This window comes from Apium graveolens, chromosome 3 (genome assembly GCF_009905375.1).
Source record: "Apium graveolens cultivar Ventura chromosome 3, ASM990537v1, whole genome shotgun sequence".
In the NCBI taxonomy this organism is placed as follows: domain Eukaryota; kingdom Viridiplantae; phylum Streptophyta; class Magnoliopsida; order Apiales; family Apiaceae; genus Apium; species Apium graveolens.
Window position 1 is genome coordinate 137,252,818 of NC_133649.1, and position 25,512 is coordinate 137,278,329.

Consider the following 25,512-nt stretch of genomic DNA (forward strand, 5'->3'; position numbering starts at 1 on the left):
AAGCCCGTTGTATTACATCCAGAAAAGACAACGTTTTTTACTTGTTTTCGTCGTAACAAGCGACATTACTCAAGGGTTCTCACAAACTCAGAAAACCGTTGTGTAAGGTATAACATTAAAACCAATCCTACAACACTTATTGTTGTATAAACGTTGTTGTGTATTCAGATAGACAACAAAAATGAAATTGAGCTCGTAGAACTCTTGTAATAAATTTCTACACACAACAGTTTTGGATTTTAATGTATAGCATGATCAGATACATACAACTGTTTATTTGTCCAAACATATTGCATGAATACCTTTGATACAATATCTTAATATTATATAGACAATGGTTTACTAGTATTGTGAGAGTTAATTTTGCACCAAAGTTTTGTGTTCGAAAGCATTGTTTTAGTATTAAAGACATGATATTTTAATGAAGCTTGGTTGTTAAAAGCGTTGTCTTACACAAAATATAACAAGTAATCAAATGAAATTAACTTTGCAAATCTAAACAAAAGTTCTAAAGTTAATCCATGATCGAAAATCACAGCAACATAGTTATACAAAAGCTAAAAGCATATTGATATCACTGCCTTCATGAGTCTAAGATTTCTACTACAAATTAAAGAAAATATAGAGTCTACAAGGATTTTCAGCTTCTCTTCACGTCTTCCGCAAGAGCTATGTTGTCCTTGCAATATCATTACAGCATGTGATAGGCAATTTCCCAATCTGGAGAAAACAATCTTCAAAATAAATCGACAACATAATTACATAATTACAACATAATTACATACAACATAATTACATAGAAAATCATTTATCCTTGTGACAAACTTTTGGATGTGATTGACCTAAATGTACACTAGATACTGTTAGATATCATAAAGGGATGTACACTAGATTTTTTTAAATAAGAAAGATTAATTTGAGAGAGATTTAAAATCTATAAGTTTTAAGAAAAATAGAACTTGGCACCTGGTTTTTTCTGTACATGTGGATGGTAGCAACTCTGCTGGTCAGGACTATCAACAGATCACCTGCTGAATTTATCCCTTTCCCCTCTCACCTGCATTATATGACTATCAACACACTTTTTAATAAAAGATATTCAACCTAGTTAACTAGAACAAATTTTATCTTGTGTAAGATTAGAAACATACCTAGTTTAGCATGTTAAGGACAGTTTCTCAAGTGAAAACATAATATTTGTGCTGAAAATTGAACTTATATTTGTAATTTTGTGTGGACAGAAGGAAGGCAGGCATACAGGAAGAAGTGTTCATGACTACATTGGCTAGATCTGGTCGTTGTTCAAGTGCACTGACAAACTTTCGGGAAATGATATTGAGCATCTTCTTGAACTGGGATATGTATCTTCTGTATAGAGCAAAGCCTGCCATCTGGGCAAGGAAACATAACATTAAATTTGATACTACTTTAGCAATTGTATATAATGATAAGAATTTCTTGATCATAACATTAAATTTTTATATTCAATATCAGATAGCTATACAAAATGGCCTAGCTTAATATTACAAACAAGAAGAATGTACAGAAGGTATGTGTCAGCTGGACAATGTCAACAGTAAGCTCATCGCATTGAGCTGGAATCAGAAGTTCAGACAACGAAAAGGAAAGCCCTGACTAAATATAATACATAATCCCCCAGCTCCAAAAACCCCGGATAAAGAAAACGACAATAATATGGCTATTTGAAAAAATGACATAACATGGTAGCTTGAAAGCTCTTCATCTTTTAGCACAAAAAGCTTAGCAGAACCCTCCCATGCACATTATTAATCAGATTTTAGATGGGGAAAAACAAATAATATTAAAGTAAAAAGTAAGGAAGCATACTATGCCGGCTAGTGCATAAGCCACAACTAATGGAGGCGAAGCAAGATAATTGGCTCTTGTTAGTGGGTGAACACGTCCTTCGAAGTTTCTATTTCCGGAAAGAACAGCTGCAGCTACAATGTCTGGAAAGCATACATATACAGAGTATAGGTGTACAGCGATTATTGTCTGGTCCACAAAAATGGAAGAAAAGAAGGTAAATCAAGACAGCTAACAACACAAAATTGTTGCCTTCATTCAGGACAATGTATAATACTTTTTCTCCATTTAAAAGGGTAACTTATAGTTAAAATACAGGTTGTATTATCTTCTAATTCATCCATAGTAACATAATCAATCTTGATGTGAAATAAAAAATGATACTCCCTTGTAAAAGGATGATAAAATCTTAAATTCCGTATGTTTTCACAAATATAGCCTCTTGACCACAATATAAGATACAATACAAGTGATGATTTCACCATGGGGTGATATGAAAATTGTTTTAATAATCAAAATCTTAAGACCAATATACCAGTGGAACAGAGCAGTGGGAGGCAAAATATTGATGGAAAGCACCCTGACATTTCTTAATTTTAGTGGAGGCATTGAATGAAATATCAGAAAAAAGAAGACAATACCATTGTCTGTAATTGCAGCAGTAACTGATTCATGAAGGTCCCCAAAGTTTCCTATGCATGTCGTACAACCATACCCAACAATGTTGAAGCCGTGCTGGTTCAAGTACTCTTGCAGGCCACTAAAACACGGAAAGGTAAACAATTCAAAGCTGGAACGAGTCTCGTTGTCGGGAGGGGTACTTTTACCAGATTTTTCTAATCCTGACATGCAAAATGAATTTCAAATTTTTTAATAATTTGTTCTTATGACTAAAATAGATATATCTTAACATCCATACGGTTGGATTGTCGAAAAATCATTTTAAAAAATTAATCCTGTAAATCGGGAACGAGTCTCGTTGTCGGGAGGGGTACTTTTACCAGATTTTTCTAATCCTGACATGCAAAATGAATTTCAAATTTTTTAATAATTTGTTCTTATGACTAAAATCGATATATCTTAACATCCGTAGGTTGGATCGTCCAAAAATCATTTTAAAAAATTAATCATGTAAATCGGGAACGAGTCTCGTTGTCGGGAGGGGTACTTTTACCAGATTTTTCTAATCCTGACATGCAAAATGAATTTCAAATTTTTTAATAATTTTTTCTTATGACTAAAATCGATATATCTTAACATCCGTACGGTTGGATCGTCGAAAAATTATTTTAAAAAATTAATCCTGTAAATCGATATATTGTGAAGGAACCTTGTTTGAGAAAGTACGCCTTCTACTAGATTTTTGTTATAATTTCATGCAAGATATATTTAAAAAATTTAAATTATTTTTTTACATGAATAAAATCAATATATATCAATATCCGTACAACAATTTAATATGTATGAAACTATTTTTTGTTATATGTTATTATGAGTAATATTCGTAAGTTAACGCCATTAACGTCTGTATGAAGTCTACAAAACCAACAAATAGATATTACGAGTTATATTTTTAACTTAATCTACATGTTATGTCCTCATCAATGTGATAATCTAGTTGACGCTATTAATATTCGTGTAACATCTAATCCAAATAGGTAAAAGAATTCAAAAATCTATAAAAAAGATGATTTCAAATCTTAATAAACACAAATTAATTTGGTGTAAGTTATCGGTTACTCGTATAAATTAATAAACGGTGGCATATAATTATTCCGAATTTTTTTTAAAAACTAGTAAAAGTATAGACAACGGTTTTTTCTAAAATCATGTTGTGGTAAGTTACTTTACATAAGTGTTTTTTAGGAAATACCGTTGTTGGAATTCTACAACGGTTTTTTCTTTAAGATTGTTGTAGTATTATAAATTTTACAACAGATTATAAATATCGATAACGGTTGTCTGAATGTTACAAGTGTTTTATTTTAAAAATACTTGTATAAGGTAAATTAATACAACGTGCTTTTTCGAAAAACACTTGTTTGAATTGAACAATTAACAATGTAAATTTGAAGTGTAATTATTAGGTATATTTGTAGGTTAGCACACATATGATACGCCGAATAATATTATAACGAGTTATATCTGAAAAGTAGCACTATTAACATTCGTATATAATGTCAACTAAATCCGGATATCGTTACTATGACTTATATCTGTAAGTTAGTATATAGATTATGTGCTGCTTTATGTTGTTATGAGTAATATTCGTAAGTTAACGCCATTAACGTCTGTATGAAGTCTACAAAACCTACAAATAGATATTACGAGTTATATTTTTAACTTAATATACATGTTATGTCCTCATCAATGTGATAATCTAGTTGACGCTATTAATATTCGTGTAACGTCTAATCCGAATAGGTAAAAGAATTCAAAAAATCTATGAAAATGATGATTTCAAATCTTAATAAACAAAAATTAATTTGGTGTAAGTTATTGGTTACTCGTATAAATTAATAAACGGTGGCATATAATTATTCCGAAAAAAATTTAAAAACTAGTAAAAGTATAGACAACGGTTTTTTCTAAAATCATGTTGTGGTAAGTTACTTTACATAAGTGTTTTTTCGGAAATACCGTTGTTGGAATTCTACAACGGTTTTTTCTTTAAGATTGTTGTAGTATTATAAATTTTACAACAGATTATAAATATCGATAACGGTTGTCTGAATGTTACAAGTGTTTTATTTTAAAAATACTTGTATAAGGTAGATTAATACAACGTGCTTTTTCGAAAAACACTTGTGTGAATTGAACAATTAACAATGTAAATTTGAAGTGTAATTATTAGGTATATTTGTAGGTTAGCACACATATGATACGCCGAATAATATTATAACGAGTTATATCTGAAAAGTAGCACTATTAACATTCGTAGATAATGTCAACTAAATCCTAATATCGTTATTATGACTTATATCTGTAAGTTAGTATATAGATTATGTGTTGCTTTATGTTATTATGAGTAATATTCGTAAGTTAACGCTATTAACGTCCGTACGAAGTCCACAAAACCAACAAATAGATATTATGAGTTACATTTTTAACTTAATCTACACGTTATGTCCTCATCAATGTGATTATCCGTTGACGCTATTAATATTCGTCTAACGTCTAATACTAATAGGTAAAAGAATTCAAAATTCTATGAAAAAGGTGATTTCAAATCTTAATAAACACAAATTAATTTGGTGTAAGTTATTGGTTACTCGTATAAATTAATAAACGGTGGCATATAATTATTCCGAAAAAAAAATAAAAACTAGTAAAAGTATAGACAACGGTTTTTCCTAAAATCTTGTTGTGGTAAGTTACTTTACATAAGCGTTTTTTAGGAAATACCGTTGTTGGAATTCTACAACGATTTTTTCTTTAAGATTGTTACAGTATTATAAATTTTACAACAGATTATAAATATCGATAATGGTTGTCTGACTGTTACAAGTGTTTTATTTTAAAAAAACTTGTATAAGGTAGATTAATACAACGTGTTTTGTCGAAAAATACTTGTTTGAATTGAACAATTAACAATATAAATTTGAAGTACTTGTGATTATTTTTTTTGTTAATTATAAAGTAGATAATTAAACTATTTTGAAATATAAAATTTAAATATTTAATCTGGATGAAAGTGGATTTAATTAGAATTTGTAGTTTAAAAAAAATTAAAATTAATTGTTTGGAATTGTTTTTTAAATTGTTTACTATTTTTATTGTAATAAATCAGAAAACGGTTTATTTGAACATTTTGTTATGCAGCATGTTTTTAAATTTGGTAAGAAAGACAACTGTTTTAAGAATTTGACCATTGTCTGATATAGGTGGTATACAATATAGGTAAAACACTTGTCTATGAGGTATCATTTAGACAACACCTAATTTGTACATTGTGCGATTCAAGCTTAAATAATCAATAGAAAAAACACTTGTCTCATTTCCACAACTGTTAAACTAGACGTTATCTCAATCATTTTCAGACAATGCATTCTAAAACTCGTTGTGCAAACTTACTCATTTGCACAACATCACTTTAGAAAGGATTTTCTGTCTCCATCAACTAGACAATGGATTTTAAAGCGTTGTATTAATGCTAAAGCCTTCCCATTCGCACAACACCTTGATTTCGAAAACACTTGTCTGATTTGTTTTACTAGACAACATTTTTTAATTGCTTGTAGTAATCAACGTCAGACAACACCAGTTTTTGGTTGCAGAAAAACCGTTGTATGAAAAATTCGGGCAACACTTTTTTGGTCGAGTGTTGTCTGATCGGTGTTGTCTGATTGTGTTTTTCTTGTAGTGTGCATGTATTGCTTAATTCTTATGTGTAATGTTTCTGAATGAATTCCATGTATTCTTTGTATAATGCTTGCCTATTTCAATGTAATTAATGCATCTCTTAGTACTTGCATTAATTATAGAAAAAGCATATTTAGGATTACAATAGGGCAAAGACTGCTAGTCCTCCTTATGAAAGGTTGGATTCATTTTTCTTCTATCCTAGAGACAATTTTTCCAAGAGTATCAAAATGGAGAAAATGATCAGTCAAAGATAAGAATTAGCATGATAAGGCTGCAGCTGTTGTTATCTCTGCTTATAGTAAAATCTCTAATCCAACTGGACCCAAACTGATAAGTTGGGTACCAAGAACTGTTAATATATTTGTGAGTGCAGGACAGAACAGGTTAATTGATTCATATGTATTCTTGGTACTTCATATTCAAGGCATATGATCAAAGAAAGAGACTCACAATCAAATGTGATTGACAAAAGGTATTCCGTCAATAATCTTTGGAGATGACAACAAAGGTTTTCATTACGGGACAAGCTATATAGAAAAAAGGGACGTCATCATGGATTCAACAATTGCTATCACTGATAACAACTAATCATTGGAGTCACTGATAACAGTTAAAGCAACTTCCTTGCTAAAGAATCAAGGCACAAATCCTCTTATCAGACAGTTCTGCATCAAAAAACAAAATGTCAATTCAATGATGGATTAGTGTCTCATCTGAAGCGGGAAGATTGAGAAGCTTGCTCTTCTTAGAGTAAGGAAAGGAAATGCTCGTGGCTAGACTGGAAACTCTAAAAAGGTGAAGTCAATGGTTTCTACTGAAAAGCTTCATCTGACAAAAAATTAGTTATGGCATTAGAAGCTCTCTCCCTTGAACATTAACACAAGGAACTCTTTTGTAAAAAGGGTTTAGTGAGAGGACTGCCTCATTTGGAATTCAGAAGACGATAAATGTGAGGCATGTTAGAAAGAGGAGTCAAGGACAAAATCACATCTAAGTAAAGACATATCTTAGTGATGGTGGTTGAGTACTCTTATTAAACAAAGTTGTTGTTCGTGCGTTCTCAAGACAAGACATCACAGATGGTGATTGATCATATCAGAAGATCAAGTTGGAAACAACTATAAAAGAAATGATCTTATGGTCAGATAATAGGACTGAATCAAGAAGCATTTCTGATTGATATCTGTAACATCAAGAATATTTTGAGACATATTCAGCACTGGGAGCTCCGTATCATAATAGAGTGGTACAAAGGAAGAACTAGAACTTGATTAAAGTAACAAGGAAAATATCAAGCTAATCAAGACTTTCTAAAAAATACCAAAGGGCTGGAGTAGTCAATACAGTTTGCTACTAGTAAGATCAATCCTTGATCAGGATGGATACATGAAAACCACTAATGAGTTAATGGCCTACAGAAGCAAACACTGGATAATCAGAAAGTGTTTGGAGAGAATGTTCTACAAAAGCAAACAATGAATTGTTTTTTAGTTGTTTGAAAATCTTGGCATTTGCAACTAAGACTTGTAAGAATATTCTTCATGGCTACTCAGTGGAGTCTACAACCTACAGGGCATTTATTGTTGATCTACAGAAGATGATTGAAAGTCTAAGTGCACAGTTCAACAACTCAATGCTCCAAGCTGTTAAAGGAGAAATTAATGGTATTGATGATTCATATCCAAGCCGTGGAATGGCAGTGTATAACACAACTCATTACTTCAATGAAGCCAGTCATCAAGGGTAAGGATTTTCAGGAAATCCCAGTATCAGCTTAGGGGGAGTATAACAAGGATCAACTACTCAGACACAACACCACATTGAAAATCAAGAGGACACTACAAGAACATATCTTCTGAGACAAAGGGTTGATGTCAATATTATTCCCAGAGTCTAGTTCTTAAGTGATCCAGATGGTGGAGTAATGATTAGCAAGGCTACTGAGTGTGAATGATTATTTCTCTAGTTTTCTATCTGTAGAAGAAACTAAGAAAGGTACAGAAGCTCTGATAGATCCGAATTGATTGAGTGATTGCAAAAGAAAGATGAACTCAATCAATCAACAAGCAGATTGTAGGGAAGCTGGTATCCAAACCAAATGACAATACTGTAATTGGTACAAGGATAACCAGAAGTCAAACTGGATGACAATGGCATTGTTATGAGGGACAAGGCCAAACTGGATGCTAGGTTATTATCAGGAAGCAGTATCTAACAGATAGAACCAGTGACGAGACTTGAGGATATTACAACATATCAGGCACCTGATGCATATTACACTGGGAATTGAACTTTAGTAGATATGTACAAGTGCAATCCTGGTTGGTGAGTCAAAAGAGGAAGTCAATGCAAAATAGTTCATGGACTTTGCAGTAGCAGATCTATTGGACTCTATTTATCTCTTCTTCACAAGCTCATTGCAGGTTGGTTTGAACTAGTATACTACTCAAACAATTGTCAAGGACATGGTATGCCACTCTAACTGAAGTTACAAGTTTAATATAAACTGGTAGAGTTGTCATATTAATAACTCTCTTATCACTAGGCACAAACATATTATTTTATATGTGCAGTGATATAATGATAATGTTATATGTTGGTCTACTAACAAAAACTTGTGCAAGATTATTTGCTAAGTAATTGCAGAGTAGGTATGGAGGAGCATGTTGGAAAGGTTGCAATTCTTTTTGGGATTACTTTAAGCAAGCTATTAGAATAATTCTTTTAGGAGCTCAAGCAAGCCAAAAGAACAATTCATTTAGGAGCACAAGTAAACCAAGAGAATGATGGCAATACAAGTAAGTTAAGGATCTTTTGAAGATGCAAAATTTGGAAGATTCTGAACATGCCAAGACTACTTACCAACAGAAACCACTAAATCTTTATCAGTGCAACTCAGGTATAATGACAAGCTATGGAGGTATGACGAGCTCACTCTTTTACTCAAATGCTAATAGACAACATGTAATGTTCTCAAGATGCCAATGTGCAAGGTTCCAAGTGGATCCTAGAGAATCCAATCTTATAGCTATTAACAAGATTATTAGATATCTTAAGGGACCACCAACTCTTGGAGTAAAGTACCCTAAAGATATTGTGATTAACATGTTTGGCTATATAGATATAGATTACGCAGGTTGAAAGAAAGACAGAAGAAGCATCTCTGAAGCTGTCAACTTAAGTGACAGGAGAAGTATCTCAGGAAGCTGTCAACTTCGAGGAAGAAGATGGATTTCTTATTATGATGAGAAATAACTTCAACTCCAGCAACTCTTTGGAACACTCTATGACAAGGCACCTTCACACCAGGTATCATTTATTTCGAGAGCATGTCTTTTAGTCAAAGAGTCACTTTCAGAAACACTTATTAAATCACTTGTTAAAATTAACCTTTCAAGACTGATTTGTAAGTGTGGGATACCATTCATTGCATATTAGTTAGAAATCTCATCTATAAGGAATTCTTCATATAAGTTCACAAGTATTAAATCTTCAATATTTAAAGGACTTGTGAATTTATCAGTAATCCAGTACCTCGTACTTAGTGCTACTATCCTAATTATCATGATTACAATGTCATATACATTTATGGTAGTTAAGTATTATAGCATTAAGTTTGGATATTATTTTAATTGATTTAAATTATGACTGTAGACAATTCCATTCTATATCAGTCTCATAATTTAAATTATATTAAAATAATATGCAGCATAGTTATTTGTATCATGTAAGAATAATTGGGATACTTTTAGTATTAGTGATATTATTTAGAATTTTTATTCTAAGTAATCAATGCTTATTTCTAAAATCACTGATATTGAAAGTTGAAGTATTTTTTAAGTGATGTGTATTGATAGGGATAAATAAATCCTGATTGTATAATTAAATATTGCATTAATTTTACAAGGTGTGGGCTGCTAGGCCCAATAAGAAGATGTATGATATTCAGACCAGAAAGGTTAACACGTTGATCAGGCCTGATGGACCAGATCAGGCCTGATGGAGCAAAGAAGGCCCAAAGCCCTGATTATTTATTAATTTCGTAATTAATAAATAAGGGAGAAAAATAGCTATCAAGATAAGTCCTAATGGGGATATAAATCCTTGTAGATTGGCCTCCAAGGAACCTCATGGGATAAGGAATCAACTTCCTACTTCCTAGGACTCCTAAGTCTATCCTAATTCAGAGATTTGACCATCAAGTCTCCTATACCAAGTCCAATTCAAGGACTCCCACATCTATATAAGGGGCCTCACGCCACAGATCAGAACTACGTTTTTTGACTTGATCCTTGGCAATCAGCAAGGTACGTAGGCATCTTGTTAAGGCAGATTGAGTCACGAAACACAAGAGCAGTCAAAATCGAGGCTTGAAGCTCACGTTCCTTAGTATTAAATACAACAATTATATATACTAGTTTTTTATCCATAACATTTGGCACCGTCTGTGGGAAAGCACAACAATAACCATGGCGAGAACACAGAGAACAATTAGAGCTCTGGAGGAAGGAACACCATCAGGGACAACCCAGGTGATTTCGTCAACCGTGGAGATTCCTCCCCATTCAACTTATGCATCTACTCAAGGGGAAGCCCAGATAGAGGTAACTCAACCTCAGCCACAAGGGACAACTCCCCTGACTATTCAAGGTACGAATCCTCAAGTTCAACAAGTACATGTACCTGTGAATTCTCGACCCGTCGGGTATGAATATTCAATTGTTGTTACTACTAACCCCCTTATGGGATGCCCCTTTACCCCGAGGTTGGAGGAAGTGGATATGCTGGGCGGAGTGAAGCACGAGGGCAATCGTCCCCCTATATACGAGGTTTGGCTCCTATCCCCGAGGATCGGGAATTTTCTAGTCCTTACACTGAGAGAGACTCCGAATCTTCGGATGATGAAGTGGCCCCAAGAAGGAGACGTCCTGGCAAAGAGCCGATGGCCGATGGAAGGCAACGCCATCGAAGCACCCAAGGGGCGAATCCCCAGGAAGTGCAGGAAAGGATCATGGCTCATGAGGCGGAGATCCAAAGGCTGAGGCGTGACTTGGAAGCTCACCAAGCCACCAGACCCCAGATACCTCCTAGGGGGAGGAATCCTCCTCCTGTCATAGACCTAGATGGTCCGGTACGAAGAAGGGCTATCGCCCCGAGAACTGATCCAAGCAATCTCCTTCCCCTTGGAGATCCTGATGATCCAACTCCACCTTTCACAGAGGAGATAATGAATGCCCATATCTCAAGGAAATTCAAGATGCCCACTATCAAAGCCTATGATGGCACGGGAGACCCCACTAATCATGTTAGGACATTCTCTAATGCACTGCTGCTGCAACCCGTGAATGATGCTATAAAGTGTCGGGCCTTCCCTCAAACCCTGTCGGGTATGGCTCAAAGATGGTACAGTCGCTTGCCTCCAAACTCTATTGGATCGTTCAGAGAGTTAAGTCAGGCTTTTATTTAGCAGTTCATCAGTGGGACAGTCCATGAGAAAAGTTCAGCATCTCTTATGAGTATTGTGCAGGGAGCTAAGGAATCCTTGAGAGATTACCTAAATTGTTTCACAAAGGAGGCTTTAAAAGTCCCGGACCTTGATGATAAGGTGGCCATGATAGAACTGCAACAAGGAACTAGGGATGAGTTTTTCAAGATGTCCTTGGCCAAACGTCCCCCTGAAAGCATGTTGCAGCTCCAAGAGAGGGCAGGGAAGTATATCAAGGTTGAAGAAAGCATGAAGAAGACCGTAGTAAGTAATGAGTCCACTGGAGGCAAGAAGCGAAAAACTGATCTGGAGTATATCGCCAAGGACAAGTATCCTAGAACCGAACAAAACCCTGATTCAACCCCCAAGAAGGGAGGACCTGGGCAAAAGTTCACCGAATACGCTAAGCTGAATGCTCCTAGAAGCCAGATCTTGATGGAAATCGAGAAAGATCGAGATATTCGTTGGCCTAAGCCCTTAAAGGCTGATCCCGCCAAGCTAGATAAGAGCAAGTATTGCAGATTTCACAAGGATGTTGGCCATGACACTGATGAGTGTAGGCAATTGAAAGACGAGATTGAGTTTTGATTCGAAAAGGAAGATTGAACAAGTATACTGGAGAAGGAGGGGACAGGATTAATAATGGAAGGAAGAACTTTGAAGATCGTAGGAGGGACCAAGACGATCAGGGGCGTAATCCCCAACCTAGAGGGCCGGTTATAAATGCAATTTTTGGAGGGCCGCGACCTCGAGGGCCTGTGATAAACACGATCTTTGGAGGTCCAACTGCTGCTGGATTGTCCAAAAATTCCAGAAAGGCATATACTAGAGAGGTTATGCATATTGTTTGAGAAGCCCCGAAGAGGGCCAGGACAGAAGTAACATTGGCTTTTGATGATTCTGACCTAGAGGGTGTAAAGTTTCCTCATGACGACCCGCTGGTCATAACACCAATAATAGGAAATAGCCCGGTTAAGAGGGTCCTTGTGGATAATGGTGCTTCTGTGCATATCTTGCTCCACGATACCTTTCTAAGGATGGGTTATAACGACTCCCAGTTGACGCCAACCGACATGCCGATATATGGATTTGCTGGAGTAGAATGTCCTGTAGAAGGGATAATCAAGTTGCCAACCACCATAGGTACGAAACCAAGGCAAGCAACACAGATGTTGGACTTTGTGGTAGTAAAGGCTAGTTCGACCTACAACGCTATCATGGGAAGAACAGGGATACATGCCTTTAAGGCAGTCCCATTCTTCTTATCATTCAGTTATGAAATTTCCGACTCGAGATGGGATTGGAGAAGAAAGAGGAGATCAAAAATGGCAAGAAGCTGTTATGTGGCCTCTTTGAGGGTAGATGGAGTCGGGGGGCAAGTTCTTCCTATTGAAGATATGGATGTCCGAGAAAATGATGAGAAGAGAGGAAAGCCAGCAGAAGACTTGGTTTCGATTCCTTTAGACCCCGAGAATCCTGAGAAGACGACTTTTATTGGAGCCACATTAGAGGATCCCCTTAGAGGGAAGTTGGTGAAATTTTTGCAAGAAAATAGTGATGTGTTTGCTTGGTCAACAACTGATATGCCAGGCATAAACCCGGGGCTGATTACTCATAAGTTAAACGTGGATCCAAGCAGGAAGACAGTGAAACAAAAGAAAAGAAATTTTGCCCCCGAAAGACAAGAGGCTATAAAACAGGAAGTAGAAAAACTCTTAGAGGCTGGTTTCATTGAGGAGATTCAATTTCCGGAGTGGTTAGCAAACCCTGTAATGGTGAAGAAGGCTAATGGAAAGAGGAGGATGTGTATAGACTTCACTGATCTGAATGATGCATGCCCTAAAGACTGTTTTCCATTGCCAAAGATTGATACTTTGATTGATGCCACTGCTGGGCATGAGATGCTGAGTTTCATGGATGGATTTAGCGGATATAATCAGATTAAGATGCACAAGGATGACATTCCAAAGGTATCATTCATTACTGACTTTGGTGTTTATTGTTATTTTGTTATGGCGTTTGGTCTTAAGAATGCGGGAGCCACCTATCAAAGGTTGGTAAATAAATTTTTTAAGGACCTTATTGGTAAGACTATGGAAGTCTATGTTGATGACATGTTAGTCAAGAGTCTAGTAAAGACTGATCATATAACCCATTTGAGGGAAGCTTTTGAGGTCCTGAAGTATCACAAGATGATGTTGAATCCTACGAAGTGTGCTTTCGGAGTAGGATCTGGAAAATTCTTGGGATTGATGGTCTCAAAAAGAGGAATTGAGGCTAACCCCGATAAAATAAAGGCAATCCTGGACATGGAACCACCAAAAACTGTCAAGGATGTTCAGAAGCTCACGGGAAGGGTCGCTGCGCTAGGACGATTCATCTCCAAGTCAGGAGACAAGTGCTTGTCATTCTTCAAGTCACTAAAGAACATCAAAGACTTTGTATGGAATGAGGAAAACCAGAAGGCATTCGAAGAGTTAAAGAAGTATATGGCTCAGGCCCCGTTGTTGGCCAAACCATCTTTGAATGAAGTTTTATTCTTGTACTTGGCTATTTCAGAGAGCGCCTTGAGCGCGGTATTGGTTAAGGAGGAGCTAAAAGTCCAGAAACCCGTATATTATTTCAGCAAAATTCTGCATGGTGCTGAATTGAATTATTCAACTATTGAGAAATTTGCTCTAGCCTTGGTAATGGCTTCGAAAAAACTGCGTCCTTACTTTCAGGCTCATCAGATTGAGGTGCTAACAAATCAGCCACTGAGAAATATCATTCACAGTCCCAAGGCAAGTGGGAGATTGATTAAGTAGGCAATAGAGTTGGGAGAGTTCGATCTCAAGTATAAGCCACGTACGGCCATAAAAGCCCAGGCACTAGCTGACTTCGTGGTGGAATGTACCATACCCAACCAAGAAGTTGGGGGGCAGGAAGATACCATACCTCAAGACAAGGAAGTCGATAATGGGGACAAAGAGAAGGATGATAAGGAGAAAGAATACTGGGTTCTCTATTTTGATGGAGCATCAAAAACAAATTCCAGTGAAGCAAGGTTGGTTTTGCAAAGCCCTGATGGGTTCTTAATTGAGTATGCTATGAAGCTCGACTTCCCAACCACAAACAATGAGGCAGAATATGAAGCCCTGATAGCTGGCCTTAGTCTAGCTGGGACACTTGGAGTGAAAAACTTAAAGTTCCGTGGAGACTCGAAGCTGATCATATCCCAGGTAAAGGGAGAATTTGAGGCAAGGGATGATACGATGGCTAAGTATGTCCGCCTAGTAAGGGCTGTGATGACCCAATTTAATGAATGCCATGTTGAACACATTCCAAGGGAAGAAAATGCTAAGGCAGATGCGCTATCAAAATTTGCTTCATCTGAGATAGAAGAAAGTTCAGGAAGTGTGTACTTCCGTGTTTTGAAGACACGAAGCATAGATGTTAAGCTTGTGGCTCCCATAGGCCTGGGGACGTCATGGATTGATCCCATCAAGGCTCACATTCAAACCGGTTGGTTGCCAAGCGATACAACTGAAGCACGGAAGTTAACTGTTCGAGCACTAAGGTACTCTTTGATAGATGGGATTCTTTACAAAAGATCTTTCGTGGTTCCTTACTTGAGGTATCTCAGGCCCAATGAGGCACGCTTGGCTCTTGAAGAAGTGCATGAAGGTATTTGTGGACAACACTTGGGGGGCATGGCCTTGGCTCATAAGATAACTCGTCTAGGCTTTTATTGGCCAGAAATGATGGCTGATGCCAAAGAATATGTGAAGAAGTGTGACCGCTGTCAGAAGCATGCACCTGTTGTTAGACAACCTCCCGAGATGCTGACATCTATCAACTCGCCCATTCCCTTTGCTATGTGGGGGATGGATATTCTGGGGCCTTTCCATATGGCCACGGTGCAAAGGAAGTTTCTGATTGTAGCCATTGATTATTTCACCAAGTGGATTGAAGCCAAACCCTTGGCAAAAATCACAACTAAGCAGGTTACACAATTTCTGTGGGAAAACATTATGTGCCGATATGGAATTCCCCGTATCCTCGTCACTGACAATGGAACACAATTCAACAATGAGGAATTCAAGTAGTATTGTGAAGAAAATGAAATTGAGTTACGGTTCACCTCTGTGGCTCACCCACAAGCCAATGGGCAAGCGGAAGTAGCAAATCGAATAATCCTTGATGGACTAAAAAAGAGGATCGAGAAGTCAAGAAATAATTGGGTGGATGAGATACTTCCCATATTATGGGCCTATAGGACTACCTGTAGAGTCACGACAGGAGCGACGCCCTTCATATTGGCATATGGGGCAGAAGCAGTAGTTCTAGTGGAAATATCACATTCCTCTCCAAGGATTCGGGCTTTCAATGCAGAAGAAAATGAGGAAGGGCAAAGGTTAGCCCTGGATCTAATTGATGAAGTGCAAGATGAGGCACATGCAAAGATAGTGGAATACCAGAAAAAAGCATCGTTTTATTACAACCTAAGGGTTAAAGAAAGATTCTTCAAGCAAGGAGATTTGGTATTAAGGAAAGTGGAAGCTTCTGGTGTAGGACAGAAAGGAAAACTTGCCCCAAATTGGGAAGGGCCGTACAGAGTCAAGAACGTTCAGGGTGGAGGAACCTACAAGCTGGAGACTATGGATGGTTTTGAAGTCCCGAGAACCTGGCACGCACAAAACCTGAAGGTTTACTACGTGTAAGATAGTCGAAGTACGATTCTCACTTGTCTTTGTGACGAGTAGGTTTAAAAGCACCTTGAAGCTTTGCTTGCGTAGGATTTTATATTCCAGTAGAATTTACATTGTCTAGTTATTATTGATAAGGGTCGAACCCATGCTATGTAAGGTTTTGGAAAACCAGACTTCATATTAAAGAGTTTGAAATTATTTCAATCTAAGGATGTTTAAAGTTCAAATGCGTATTAAGTATTGTAAAGATAAAATAGAAAGAGGCAAGTAAGGAAAGCAGCATATGAAATAACCCCGAAGGGTAACAAGTTCTGACATAAACAAAGTTCACATATTTTCTAAAAAAAAAAATATATACACAAACTTAGGCCTCGGAAGGCTGAGATTCTTCGGAACCACTATCCGAGGTCTCCTCGGACGTCTCAGTCGTCCCTTCAGAAGTCCCTGCAGAGGTTCTATCAGAACTTCCTTCATATGCTTTGGAGGATGCGGGAGACACTGGATTCTGAGGCGCAGCCCTTGGAGGCTCTTCCACCCTGACCTTCTTCACAGCAGGCGCAGAATCTTCTTCGGATGAAGTCTCCTCCTCCCCAGAGCTAGACTCCAGTTCTTTCCTCTTGTGGCCTGAGCTCCCTGAAGGGCCGTCTTTGATCATGTCAGCAAGCTTGTTGGTAACGCCCCCAAGCTCTGGAACTCGCACAGGGCAAGGAAAGGAGGACTGCTCGAGGACCTCTGGAAAATCATCTTGGATGGCCTCCACAGCAGCATCCCAGCCCTCTTTATAGCTAACTGGGTGTAGGAGGGCATCGTGCTCCACCATCATGTCCTTGAACTCCTGGGTGTCCATCCAGCCGTCAAAGGCTTTATCCTTCTGGGCCTTCAGGATAACATTTTCAGCCCGGGCCGTTTCCAGGTCAGAAGTGGAAGAGACCAGTTGAGCTTCAAGGGCCTCTATTCTCTGGTTGGCCTCCTCCAACTTCTTGTTAGCATCCTCCAGACCAACCTTCCAAGCCTTAACTTGGTGAATCGCCCCTTGGAAATGGGCGTTAGCCTGCAAGAGAAGCCGCAAAAGTATGAGAAAAGAAATGTGAAAAGGCAAGTATGAAGGGCATAGGAAAAGGGCGTACCGTCGCTAAAGCCTGGGCTCCGAAAAGCTCATTCCCCTCTAAGTCCTGTTAAAGGATAAAATCTTGATAGTCCACCGGGGAGATGGAATGCTTAGACCATTCCTTGGCCAGCGCAGTGCTGCCAACAATTGAGTCCTTGCCCCGGATCCCCCAAGCAGGTTGAAAATAGGCCCCTGGCCTCTGCTCGGTGTGCAAAACTTGGCTAGGGCCTTCCTCGCTTGGTTCCATTGCTTGGAGGAGGAACTCAGGAAAGCGGTCGCCAAGGCGTGGGTCTTTAAAGACCTTTCCAGCCCGCTTCATCCTGGTTGTCTCCAGGTCTTTAGGCTTGGTAGCCTCTTCAATCTTCTCAGCCACTGCAACAAGAGAGATAAGTTGAAGAATCAGCGAAATAGAAAATGAAGGAAATAAAAAAGAGATAAGGAAGGAAACTTACTTTTCTTAGGGACGGGCGAGAGGCCGCGTTCTACCAGAACGGTCTCCCGAATAAGGTCCCAAGAATGGGAAGTCCCATTATCTTGCGTAAGGAGGTTGAAAGCTCTAGCCTCCTCCTCAGACAAAGTTATATCATTTGGGCTCCCATCGACGGCCAGCCCAAAGGACGACCGAAATAGGGTGCCCCAATCTCCGCCCTCCCAAATAATAAACAAAAAATCTTTCTTCCACCCCAAGTTATTGTCAGGGATGGACTTCCCGTTCACAATGTGAGGGATAGTGGGGCGCTGGTTTAGAGAAACCCAACCCGCACTTTTATCAGGGATGTTTTTGAACTGAAATTTTTTCCTGAAAATGGCAACGGAAGTAGGGACATTGTGCTTGGCACATTGTGACAGATAGCACAGAATAAGCCTCCAAGAATTAGGGGGGAGTTGGCAAGGGCTGATGCCCACATCAGCCAGTAATAGAGGAATGAACGGATGAAAAGGGAGTCTGATACCTGCCCTTAGATCCCTATAGACGCATAATGCGTCCTTCTTCCACTGGCAGGCCCTATCGGCCGGACCTGCAAGAACCAGCTTAAAAGGTTCCTTGATTTTGAAGCAGCTGCTCAACTTTTCCAGCTCCTTGGGATCCCGCAAAGCACTAATATGATCATGCGCGTCCAGATGCGCATCAGACGGGTTCTCATCCCCTCGAGTGTTGATCATGTCGATTAAAGAAGTGTACCTTGATCGAATGGGGAATTCGTTGGACTTTCTAGACACGTTCATTTTGGCCAAGCGAGTCATTTTCTTGCCAGCCATCTGAAAAGGGGGGCACATAGATATGTTATCCTAAAAAAAAAGACACGAAAAAAATTATAAAGGCAGGAATTTTACCTAAAGAAGCACTCCTAAAAAAAGCCTTTGAGCTCTGACTTGCTGTTATTGCTCTGAGAAACTTAGTAGGAGGAGAAGAAGAAAAACTTAGAAATGAGAAAGTGAGCAGCAGTAGCCTCTCCTTACACCTTTATATAGGAGGAAAAGGGAAGTTGAAGGGACGAAAGCCCATTAAGAAAAGAGGCCCAAAGAAAAAGCCCAGGAAAAAGGAATATTCCATAATAATTCCAAACCAATAAAGAGGCCCAATAAGATTTTGAGGCCCGATAAAGAGGCCCAATAAGATTAAAGGCCCAATGAAGAGGCCCAATAATAATTCCAAACCAATAAAGAGGCCCAATAAGATTTTGTGGCCCGATAAAGAGCCCCAATAAGATTAAAGGCCCATTAAAGAGGCCCAGTAAAATAAGACCCAATAAAGAAGGCTAGGCCCAAATCCAATTAGGATTTGGAAAGTCTAATAACCTAAATTTCAGCCCTAAAAGTTGTAAGGCCCAATGAAGTTAGCTAGTGGAAGACCAGGATTCAGGTCGAATTCCAGGTCGTGAATCCTGCCCAAAATCTTTCGAGCAGGCACCCGAAAATAACGGGTAAAAAGACCAGGATTCAGGTCGAAATCCAGGTCGTGAATCCTGCCCGAAATCTTTCAAGCAGGCACCCGAAAATAATGGGTAAAAAAGACCAGGATTCAGGTCAAATTCCAGGTCATGAATCCTGGCCGAAATTTTTCGACTAAACACACGAAAACAACGGAAATAATAGGACTGGATTGAGGTCGAAGATTCGACCAGGAATGAGGTCGAAATGAACCAAGTATTTTTCAAGAATGAGGTTTAAAACCTAGACTAAAACCCAGGTCGAAAATCGACTAGGATCCTGGTCGAAAACCAGGTCGTGAATCCTAGTCGAAATCCTTCGACCAGGAAGCATGAGAGACAAAGAATTTTTGAACAGGATTCAGGTCGAAACAGCGACTAGGATCCTGGTCGAAATCCTAGTCGAAAAGCTCAAGACCAGGAATTGAAAAGAGGGGTGAGTTTTCGACCTAGATCCAGGTCGAAAGTTCGACCAGGATCCTGGTCGAATTCCAGGTCGTGGATCCTAGTCAAACTCCTTCAACCAGGACTGCAAGACTGACCCATATTTTTGACTAGGATCCAGGTTGAAATTTCGACTAGAATCCTAGTCGAAAAAGGGCTGAAAAATCTGAAAAATCTGAAAAATCCCAGAATTAAGGGAAAATTCTTGGGAAGCTGGAAAAATTCTGAAAAAGAAGGAAAAATTCCTGGAAAATTACAGAAAGATAAGGAAATTCCTTAAAATATTTTCTGAAAATGCTAATATTTTCAGAAATAAGAAATAAATCCAGAAGAATGAGGATAAATCCCAAAAACTAAGGGAAAAATCCAGAAAATTAAGGATAAATCCTAGAAATTAAGGGAAAAATCCAGAAAATTAGGGAAAAATCCCGGAATTAAGGGAAAAATTCCTGGAAATTAAGAAATTTCCTGAATAAAAGGAACAATCATTGTAAACGTGTAGGTCGCTCCACACTTTACGCAAAAACGAAACCCTGTAAGGGAATGAATAGACTTAACTTCTGCGAAACCTAATCAATGTTTCCCAAAAGTTGGGGGGAAAATGATAGGGATAAATAAATCCTGATTGTATAATTAAATATTGCATTAATTGTACAAGGTGTGGGCTGCTAGGCCCAATAAGAAGATGTATGATATTCAGACCAGAAAGGTTAACACGTTGATCAGGCCTGATGGACCAGATCAGGCCTGATGGAGCAAAGAAGGCCCAAAGCCCTGATTATTTATTAATTTCGTAATTAATAAATAAGGGAGAAAAACAGCTATCAAGATAAGTCCTAATGGGGATATAAATCCTTGTAGATTGGCCTCCAAGGAACCTCATGGGATAAGGAATCAACTTCCTACTTCCTAGGACTCCTAAGTTTATCCTAATTCAGAGATTTGACCACCAAGTCTCCTATACCAAGTCCAATTCAAGGACTCCCACATCTATATAAGGGGCCTCACCCCACAGATCAGAACTACATTTTTTGACTTGATCCTTGGCAATCAGCAAGGTACGTAGGCATCTTGTTAAGGCAGATTGAGTCACGAAACACAAGAGCAGTCAAAATCGAGCCTTGAAGCTCACGTTCCTTAGTATTAAATACAACAATTATATATATTAGTTTTTTATCCATAACATGTATAAAACTCTCAATATTTTATATGCTTAAAAAGTATTTCTAAAATTACTAATTATCCAAAGAGTGATTGCCATGTATATAAGTCATATATCATATTGGTGATTATTCAAGGATAATTATAAATATTTAAGTGCTAGTATCTAACTCATAGATATTTAGTATTTATTTATTTAATATTTATTTTGGGTAGTTTGGATTATGGATATTGAAGCAATTCAATGATGTTATTGCTCCATAATTCAAACTAACTTAAAATAAATGAGCAGCATGATTGATTATAACTAAATCTGTCAACAATTGATATCTAGAATATTGATTGTAATTATGTGTTATAAGTTAGTTATGAGATTTTAGTTTTAGTGAATTTATCTATGATTACATCTCAAGAATTCACTGAAATCAGAATATGATTGTAGCATGATTAATTGTATGTTAATTCTTGACTTATATCAGTTAATGATATTTAGTTAAGAGTTCAAGTATGAACTAATTATGAAGTATTAGTATTTGTAACATTACTTAGAACTCCTCTAAGTAATCAATGCTTATCCTCAGTCACTTATACTAATATAAAAAATATAAAAATATCTCTTAAAGTACAACTATGGTCAATGATGATTTTGCTTTATTAGAAGTAACCATATGTTGTCCACCTAGAATAATTTTTATACTTATTTGCAAACTCCTGAACACTTTGATAATAGATACAATACTCAATGGATCAAAGTATATGGAACTTAGAATATTTTTCTAAGATTGCAAACAAGTCAATGTTGGTTAATGTTGCTTTATTTATCGAACCAATATTGTTTAAGATATTACAGTTGTTAGGAGTTAACAATTATATGATATATGAAATTGAATGCTGATGTCTTTTTGATAAATAATTGGTATTTAATTCATTGATATCTTATTTTAATATTTAAAATAGGATGCAACATAATTATTGGTATCTAAAGTACTTGACAAGTATCAGACAATGATATATTGTTAATATTTTGTTGCAGATAATTGTGAGATTTTACGTTCTAGTGGATTTATATGAGTTGCTATATCTAACAGATCCACTATAATTTGAAATTAGCAGCATAGTCATTCTTATTAAGGTTACTTATCAATAAACAATTTTGTTGATTATAATCTTATAAAGATAGATTATGGAGCTTTTGACGTGGATGAGAATTGCTTAGACTTTACCCTAAGTGATCAATGCTGTTACAAAAACTCATTCATATTAAAAGACAAAATATTTCGTTCTCTTCTTAATACTGCTAGGTCATCAGTCTGTGTCTTATCAAATCATTTATCTTTTTAGGCATAAAAACATACTTGTACACTCGAACAGTTTTAGGAGAAAATCAAACTTCTTTTTACAATGGTGATTACTTATTTCATTAAAATCTTTATGAAATCACTATTGTACATCATTTCTCTCAAAGATTAAATGCATAATTTTCATTCATTATAGATCTTAAGTGCATTTTATCTCCATATTGCCATATGTTATGTGATACAGGTTCAGCCTCCAATGGCATTCTTTCATTTGATAGTCATGAGGTTGAAAACCCACAACTTCTATCCCAGACTGTAAAGACAAACACAAAAAAATAGAACCAACCAACACGTTCTTACCACTAAAATGAAGTATAAATGAGCGTGAGGAGAAAGTGCCTTAGTGCACCAAATAAGGAAGGTTTTGAAGTCAACCCAGCAGCTCTGTCTCCTACAAAAATGAGTAGTATTTAAAACAGAGACAACTGCTAGCCCCCATACATCTTCTCAAAAAGATGTAATGGTTGAAAAGGCACAAAAACAATTACTAGATTCATCCTCTCAACAGGGTACGTCTATTGAAATTCGCCTGTCGGCCAGGGTATCCGATGTAGTGTCACCACCTCAAACATAAACAATTCTTGATGCACAAGGAAAGGTTTCACACAAAGGTTGAGTTGACGGAAACAAGATTTTCGACCATTTTATGGTCAGATTCTATTGTTCAAGGTTCTTTAATGGACTAATTGCCTTTTCATGTGTTAGGAGAGGATACTGATCCAATAGCCATATGTCAGTGGTCAGTGTCTACCTCCCCAAGCTTAAATCCCTTGGATGCATCTGCGGATAGTGGATCTGAAATAGGTGCAGATCGGCAACTTGTTGACAATGATTCAGATATTTCCTGATGAGTCGCAAGGAAATGTCTTCACAGACATTAGAAGGAAACTTTGATCTTTATGCTAAATTCTATGGATCATTGTTTACCTTCCCAGAGTTCAAATCTGGAACCCTAAAAGGGAAACTAACAACTTGTAGATTATGACTCAGATTCATTTGACGAGTCTAACAAGGATGGGGATTTGCGAACTCCCATTGCACCACCTGTGACCTCCTTAAGGATGGCTAAGGTGATTTTCCTTGCAGGTACAGCTGGATTTTGGAGCTATGAGAGGAGTGATACACTTGTGAAAATGAGTGTAAACACGAGTGGAGAGAAGAGTGAAACATTTGTGAGGTACACGAAACAGAATCACACACTCACAGTGAGGAAGAAAGACAAAAACCATATCCCATTCCCTATCCCTAAATATGGTTCTTGATACTTCGGGTCTCGAATCTGTTTATGATTGGAACCTAACTCTTAGGGACCTAACATTTACAGATTAGATTAGAATACTTAGGGACCTTTGGGTGCTCACAATTGGTAACACTTGGTGATCTCATATTTGGGAGGTATAAGGAGTTGGGAAAATTGGTGAACATGATGATCAACAGTGAAGTCATTCTTGCAGCATTTAAAGGGACATGGTTGATCAGACTATGACTTGTTATTTCTTTTATAACCAAGTGAAATATGAGAACTCCTTCAGACGATAGCATACATTCCTTCTCTAAGGGGGAGATAAAAGCTTAAGTAATAGTTTGGAGGATTCCTCAACTAAGGGGGAGAAATAGCAGGCATGAGGATAAAGGTAAAACACATGTACACTACAACACACCATTGTTATTTGTAACTACATATCCTATTGTACGGGAGAGGTGGTAAACACAAGGTTATTTCCTAGTAATCAGAAGAAGTGGTTTGGTTCATCACTATTCTTCATAAGGGGAGAAGCTGTTTTCCAAAAGGGGAGTACCATTAGTTCTTATCTGTGGATCCTATTGTACGGGAGAGGTGGTAGACGAAGGTGATCTCCTTTAAGCAGTTCATTCTCATAGGGGGAGAAGCAAGAGAGATATGCGCTTCTCAACAGGAAATGTGGTTGTACAAAAGAAGCTGTTGTTGATTACTTCAAGGCTGAAAAGTATTATCTGGCAGAGATTTGAAGAACCAAGGAAATGAAGATAAAACTACGTGAAGATCAGTTCAGTGCTAGAGGAACAAGCATCTTTCATTTCAGTTACTCAAGAAATTTGGAAATGCAGTATTTGATCCAGAAAACCAGTAGCATTATTTACAAGTCCTGGTACATTACTTTTTGTAGTTGTTAGTTGAGTTATCCTCTCTATTTAATTTGTTTGTTAGGTTTAACAATCAAATAGGGGAGATTATTGGTGAGACTGCGTAGCTGTATGTACAGTTACGTGATAACTCAACACGATAACAACACTAGAACATGACAGGTTAATAATACTACGTCTATACAAGAAATCAGGAAGAATGAAGACAAGGCAAATACAAAGAATCAAAAGATTACAAGAAATCCTGGAAGTCTATTTACAGGTCACTGAAAGAAGTTCATTAATATGTTCATGCCTCAGTAAAGAATAAAGGTTAAAGACTTTCAAGGTTTCAGAAATGATGAAGATTCAATATATAAAGTGCTATCGAAAGATTTCAGTATATTGGCATTGATTGAAGATAGACAGTGTTCGAAGCATAGGAATATGAAGAATTGAAGACAGGGTATAGACAGAGGTTATGAAGACGTTGTCTAAAGTACCAGAAAGGATTCCGGTGAAAGTACATTTGTTTGTTGACAGTCAGTGTTAGAAACAATGGATATTCAACCAATCTGTATCGACTCAGAAACACAAGTCAAATTGAATTAGGTTCTCTCCATGCTAGTTGTTTGTGAACCAGACCAGTGCACCAAACATCAGTATACTAGAAGTGATTCTAATTTAATTACAGAAGAAGGTGTTGATATATTGAAGAATGGTTTGACAAGAGCAAGAATATTCTAAGTCATAACAGTCTTCTACTTGGTCGCCATAGAGCTATACAAGGACAATCTATGGTCGCCACAGAACTGATCTCCATAGAGAATTTCTCTAAGGCAACCTGTGGCGCCCTCCAAACCCGGGTCAGAAGTTTGGGGTCCACAACACCAACATAACATATAAACCTGTATATAAGATATTATTTGCAATAACCCTTCTTTACATAACCACGGATCGCAGCAGGTTAAAGTATGAAAACAAGCCACAACCTTAACTTTTATTACATCGTACCAAATCCTGACTAATTTAACTTACA

At 37.4% G+C, this 25,512-nt stretch overlaps 1 long non-coding RNA gene across 2 annotated transcripts; it reads right to left on the reverse strand.

Annotated features, from left to right (window-relative positions):
• Positions 1-459: 459 nt before the first annotated feature.
• On the reverse strand, positions 460-1,669 carry LOC141710884 (uncharacterized). Of its 2 annotated transcripts, none has more exons than XR_012571113.1 (3): positions 1,259-1,669; positions 967-1,057; positions 460-720 (listed from the first exon to the last, which is right to left on the reverse strand). It is a non-coding gene; the product is annotated as an uncharacterized LOC141710884 (long non-coding RNA). The 2 variants fall into 2 exon arrangements; XR_012571112.1 differs by lacking the exon at positions 1,259-1,669 and adding an exon at positions 1,152-1,215 and having other exon boundaries at positions 967-1,070.
• Between the last annotated feature and the right edge of the window lie 23,843 nt (positions 1,670-25,512).